Here is a 6,937-nt window from a genome sequence, read left to right on the forward strand (position 1 = left end):
CCATCACTGCAAAGAGAGGCCCATTGGACTTGCAACCTTTATATGCCCCAGTACAGGGGAACGCCAGGGCTAAAAAGGGGGAGTGGGTGGGTAGGGGATTGGGGGGTGGGTATGGGGGACTTTTGGGATAGCATTGAAAATGTAAATGAGGAAAATACCTAATAAAAAAATTAAATAAAAAAAAGTTGAGCAAATTTTTATGTATTATTTGATTCTCAAAATACTCAATATTATTATGTTTGATGTATAAATGCATTTAAATATTTAAAAAATTAAGAAAAAATATGTCTCTCTTTTTCTTTCTCTTTCTCTGTCCCCATGTGTATATGTTGTGTGTATATGTATGTGCTTGTATGTATGTACATGCATGTATGTCTGTACATGCATATGTATGTATGTTTATTATATATTTATATATGTTTAAGTATGTGTATACATATAAACGTGATTTATTAAAATGGCTTACAGGCTGTATTTCAGCCAGTCCAACAATGGCTGTCTACCAATAGAGGGTCCAAGAATCCACAAGCTATTCAGTTCTAAATCTACATGTCTCATCTGGTCAACAGTGTACACCAGTATCCCAAAGAGTGGGCACCGATGCCTTTAAAGAATGAGCTTCTTTCTTCCAGAGGTCCTGAGTTCAATTACCAGCAACCACATGGTGGCTCATAACTATCTGTAATGGGACTCAATGCCCTCTTCTGGTGTGGTTGAAGACAGCTAAAGTATACTCATAGACATTAAATAAATAAATAAATAAATAAATAAATAAAGCTTTTAAAAATGAACTTCTTAGTGAGAGAGCAAACAGGTGGCAATAGGTTGCCACCAGAAAGACTGAATATTAAAGCTGGATAGTCATATCTCCAAAGATCTGGATTAGAAATATATCTTCCCACCTCAAATGATTTAATTAAGGGGAAAAACATCACAGGCATAGTAGGTCAATTTTGTTTTAGTTAATTCCAGATGTAGTTAAGTTGACAACCAAAAGCAGCTATCTCATTGCTTTTTCAGAATATTGCAGCACCAGGTAAAGAACAACTTAAAGGCTACATTAAAAAGTGGCTCGGCTCAGTTTCAAACCATCACCAGCATATAGGGACAATGTGTTCAACACGTGAACTAAGAGGGTAACGTTTATCATCTAAACCATAACACAATTCAACCATATTTTTTCAAGATTTGAGGGGTTTTTTATATTTTTATTCATTTAAACCAGTTTTGCTACCCAACATTATCATAATGTGTTCTTTCATAAAAAGTGTGATGTGGAATCACGTGCTCCCTGAGCCTTTGTAATTTTTGTTCTTTCTTCAAAGAGTAAACAAAGTAAAACATTTCATTTCTCCTTAAAGACTGGCTGTGGTCATGGGAGCTTTGAATATGCAGACACCCTACAATGTTTATTTACTAGATATAGAATTCTTGACTCTGAGTCTATAGCAAGTACACCTATTAAATGAAAAAATACTATACTTCAATTTTTATAACATCTAACTGAAGTTTAACTCATCCTTGTAAATATAGTGAATAAGCCCCAGTACTATTTGCAGCACATAAAGACTATAGAAATAGAAAATCAGCAATTTCCATGTCACATTTGGAGTATGGCAAGTTCCCCAAACATTTCTGCTAATTTATGCTCATTACTTTCAACTATGACAGTTTAAATCTACCACATACAGTATTGTTTTAATGTATCATTAAAACCATGTATGTTGAATCACAATATCCTTGATGTTTAATAATTTTATTTTAATATACTTATTTACTTTATCAACCTATGTATTTATATTGGAATTTTTAAATGTTCTCAGAATACACAAGGCCCAGCCTTCAAGTTGTAAAGAGCCTAAAATGGAAGCACATTTATATCATCAGCACAATGTATTTCAGTTAAATAAGTGAAATAACCTAAGTGCTATTTAGGGGGTAATTAGCATCATTATGGATGGGAAAGGACAGGTGAGGGGGAAAGTAAAAGAGAAATCAGGAGACCAATTAGATGGCAAGTAAAGGTGGACTGTCATGCATCATGGCAACCTAATGCAATTCCTGGAACCCAAGCAAAGGTAGAAGGAGAGTACTGACTCCACAACATTGTCCTCTGACTTCCATGGACATGCTATTATAGGTGTAATTCCATACACACACACACACACATTTAATATTTTTAATTTTTAATACTGCTTAAAGTATTTAATTCAAGTTAAACATTTTTGGCACAGGCAACCATTAAGTCATGATGAGTTTCTCTCAATAACATCATAGAGGAATTACCAATAATTTTTTTCTTTTATTGATGTTGAATTCATTAACATAGTTATTTCCATCTATCTTCCTTAGCTATAAAGGGTACATTTGCTGATTGATAGCTCATGTTTTTGTGTATTTTTGTGATTTTAGAATTGAACCCGAGACCTTACACATGATGAGCAAGTACGATGCCTCTGACCTAGTGCCCAGTTCCAGCAGATAATCTGAGAACAGCTATTTTGAAGCTATTCTATCCTTAAAGAACAGTCTATGCCTTATTTACCCATACCCTCCAACTGGAAATCTATCTGTCTTTTCCATGAGCAGCACAGCTACCTTAGTACTCATTCAATGGATCATAGGTGATAACTCACATCCCATGGTTCCCTCCATTCCTCTGCACCCTACCAGCCTCATAACTTGATAAATCTTCCTATGTACATAGATGATCTCTTGAAGCCCTTCATTATCGACTCTAATGTCTCTCACGCCTGGCTGGTAGGAAAAACCTGCACTCTCTCATTTTACTGTTTATAAGTCCCTGTCTGACAACTTCCAGATCCCACAATCTGCCACCAAAATTTTAAAAGTATAAATAAAACACAAACTCTAACTTCAGACAAAGCTTTTAAAGTTCCCAAAACAACTGTCATAGGTGCACATGCATGTAGATGTCGAAGATCAAACTCAGTCATCTTCCTCTATCACTCTCCACCTTATTTTTTTTTATTAAAACTAGATTCTCTTCTCATAGGATATATGCTGATTATAGTTTCCCCTGCCTCTGTTTTTCCTACTTCCTCCCCCTCCTCTCGCTTCCTCCATATCCACTCCATTTCTGTCTTTCATAAGAAAATAACAGGCTTCTAAAATGTAACAGCCAAATATGACAACACAAAATCTAACAAGATGAAGGAAAAACTTTCATATTGGGTACACTTCTGACTTGCAACTGTGCACGTGCATCTGTCGCTCTGTGCAGACGGCTGGGCGGCCCGGCAAGATGTCACAGCTACAGATGAAACTCCTGCGCAAGAAGATGGAGAAGTGGAACGCCAAGCTGCGGCAGTGGAACTTGAAGCTGCAAGAAGCATCAGACACGAGCCTGTCCCAACCTCAAAATGGAGATGGCCCTAAAGAAACAGGAAAAGGTGGAAAAGCGAAAAGGGCCCTGAAACATTCTGTGCCTGTGGGCTCAGCAGAAGCACAAAGTGGAGGCATGCCTGAGGAGACCTTGGAAAATGCCAAAGTTAAAAAGTCACCCCAGAAACTTACAACTTTAGCCAATGGAGAAGCAGCACCAACACCGCCTCCTGATTCAGAAGTAAAAAAGAAAAAGAGGAAAATGGCAAATGATGCCGGGCCCGATACAAAAAAAAAAGCAAAAACTGAAGAAAGTGCTGAGGCCTGTGAGGAACCGGAAGATGATGTGGAAAGGGCAGATGACAGCGAGGTGCCCAGCCTGCCCCTAGGACTGACAGGTGCTTTTGAGGACACTTCATTTGCTTCCTTGTCTAACCTCGTCAATGAGAACACCCTGAAGGCCATAGAAGAAACGGGCTTCAAGCGCATGACGGAGATCCAGCATAAAAGTATCAGGCCACTTCTGGAAGGCAGGGATCTTCTGGCNGCTGCGAAAACCGACAGTGGCAAAACCCTCGCTTTCCTCATCCCTGTGATCGAGCTCATTGTCAAGTTAAAGTTCATGCCCAGGAATGGAACAGGAGTCCTGATTCTCTCTCCTACCAGAGAACTGGCCATGCAGACCTTTGGTGTTCTCAAGGAGCTGATGACGCACCACGTTCACATGTATGGGTTGATCATGGGCAGCAGCAACAGGTCTGCTGAAGTGCAGAAGCTCCACAATGGGATCAACATCATCGTGGCCACGGCTCCTGGACCACATGCAGAACACGCCAGGATTTATGTATAAGAACCTGCAGTGTCTGGTTATTGATGAGGCTGACCGTATCTTGGATGTTGGATTTGAAGAAGAATTAAAGCAAATTATTAAACTTTTGCCAGCATGTGGACAAACCATGCTCTTTCCTGCCACACAAACTCGAAAAGTTGAAGACTTGGCAAGAATTTCTCTGAAAAGGGAGCCATTGTACGTGGGTGTTGACGACGACAAAGAGGTTGCCACAGTGGATGGCCTTGAGCAGGGATATGTTGTTTGTCCCTCTGAGAAGAGGTTCCTTCCGACTTTCACATTCCTTAAGAAGAACCGGAAAAAGAAAGTGATGGTCTTCTTTTCATCTTGTATGTCTGTGAAATAGCACTATGAGCTGTTGAACTACATTGACCTTCCCGTCTTGGCCATCCATGGAAAGCAAAAGCAAAATAAGCGAACAACCACATTCTTCCAGTTCTGCAACGAGGATTCGGGAATACTGCTGTGTACTGATGTGGCAGTCAGAGGGCTGGACATCCCTGAAGTGGACTGGATTGTTCAGTACGACCCTCCCGATGACCCCAAGGAATACATTCATCGTGTCGGTAGAACAGCCAGGGGCCTGAATGGAAGAGGGCACGCCCTGCTCATCCTGCGCCCTGAAGAGTTGGGTTTCCTTCGTTACTTGAAACAGTCCAAGGTTCCATTGAATCAGTTTGACTTCTCCTGGTCTAAAGTTTCTGATATCCAGTCTCAGCTGGAAAAAACTGATCGAAAAGAACTACTTTCTCCACAAGTCTGCCCAGGAAGCATACAAATCCTATATACGAGCATATGACTCTCACTCTCTCAGGCAGATCTTCAATGTGAACAACTTAAATTTGCCTCAGGTTGCTCTGTCTTTTGGTTTTAAGGTCCCTCCTTTTGTTGATCTGAATGTGAGCAGCCATGATGGCAAGCTTAAGAAGAGAGGGGGTGGTGGGGGTTTCGGCTACCAGAAAACAAAGAAAGTGGAGAAGTCCAAGATCTTTAAACACATCAGTAAGAAGCCAGCAGACCGCAGGCAGTCCTCACATTGAGGCAATCTGCCTTCCACCTGGACTGACTTTGCCCAGCTTCCCCCCTCCTCAGAACCCTTTAAAAAGGAACTTTATGACCTCTAGGATCATTTTTTGTCTTTACTATGATGATAATATTTTATTTTTAAATACTTCCATAAAACAAATTTTATCACTAAAAAAAAAAAACTTTCATATTGAAGTTGGGCCTGACAACCCAACAGAAAGAAAAGTCTAAAGAGCAGGCAAAAGAATCAGAGACCCATTCATTCTCACAGTCAGGAGTTCCATAAAAGTACTAAGTTACTCTGTGTGTGTGTGTGTGTGTGTGTGTGTGTGTGTGTGTGTGTGTGTGTGTATGTACATATATGCAGAGGATCTGGTGTTGACCCAGGTAGACCCTGTGCTTGCTGCTTCAGTCTCTGTGAGCTCGTATGAGCCTTGCTTAGTTGATTCAGAGGGGAGTGTTCTGATAGTATTCTCTATCCCCTCTGACTCTTACCACCTTTCTACCTTCTCTTCTTCAGGATCCCCTGAACACGGAGGGGAGAGATTTGATGAAGAGCACTTTAGACTTGCTCTCCAAATGCTGTCTGGCTGTGGAACTCTGTATCTGTTCCCATCTGCTGCTGGAAGAAGCCTCTTTGATGATCAAGCACTGATCTATGGGTATAGCAGGGTATCATTAGGAATCATTTTATTCTTTTTTTTTTTTAGACCAGTCATATTTGATTTTTCCCTAGGTCTCTGTGCCATCTAGTCTCTGGTTCATAGTTACCCAAGCAATGTCAGGCATGGGTTCTTTCGCATGGAGTAGGCCTTAAGTCAAATCAGACATTGTTTGGCTACTCCCACAATTTCTGTGCCACCATTGCTCTAGCATATTTTGCAGGCAGGACAGATTTTAGGTCAAAGATTTGTGGTTAGTTGGGTTGGTGTCCACATTTCCTCTTTGGTAGCCTACAGAGTACCTTCTTGCACCAAATAAACTAGAAGGGGTTAAGGCTACAGGTAGGCACCAACTTGACTTCTGCGTGTTCAATGAGTTATGTAGATATTGTCTTCAGCAGTGCTGCACTGCCTCAGTTTGTGGAGAGCAACCCTTTGTCTTAGCATACCCCTGGGTTGTTAGAAGATTTTTATGGGGTCTCCTAAGCCAACAACTCAGTTGAGTGTAACCCAATCCCTTCACTGAAAGCTTTGCCTGACTCCAAGAGATGGCCTATTAAGACTCCATATTTCTGATTCCTTGGAGTCCTCATTAGAGTCGCCTTCATAGATTCTACAAAGTTTCCACTCTAATAGGTTTCCATACCACCCCACAAGTGACCCCTAATTCCAGATGGCTCTTGCCATACTCTTTCCCTCCATCCACCTTATACTTCTACCTCCTATCTCCACCCACTCTCAGTCTAACCATAAAATCTATTCTATTTGCCCGCCCAGGGATATCCCCCCTAAGTCCATCCTCTTTATCTACCCTCTCTGGGTCTACAAATTGTAGCTTGGTTATCATTTACTTAACAGCTAATATTCACTTATAAGTAAATATATATCAGATTTGTCTTTTTGGGTTTGGGTTGTCTCAGTCTGGATGACGTTTTCTAATTCCATCCATTTGCCTGCAAATTTCATAATGTCATTCTTTTAACAACTGAGTTAAGCTCCATTCTGTAAATGTATCACATTTTATCTAGTCTTTGGTTTAAGGACATTCAGGTTG

At 40.6% G+C, this 6,937-nt stretch overlaps 1 pseudogene; it reads left to right on the forward strand.

Annotated features, from left to right (window-relative positions):
* The first annotated feature begins 3,265 nt into the window (after positions 1-3,265).
* Positions 3,266-5,235, forward strand: LOC110284296 (annotated as a pseudogene).
* Positions 5,236-6,937: the final 1,702 nt, after the last annotated feature.

This window comes from Mus caroli, chromosome 17 (assembly GCF_900094665.2).
Source record: "Mus caroli chromosome 17, CAROLI_EIJ_v1.1, whole genome shotgun sequence".
In the NCBI taxonomy this organism is placed as follows: domain Eukaryota; kingdom Metazoa; phylum Chordata; class Mammalia; order Rodentia; family Muridae; genus Mus; species Mus caroli.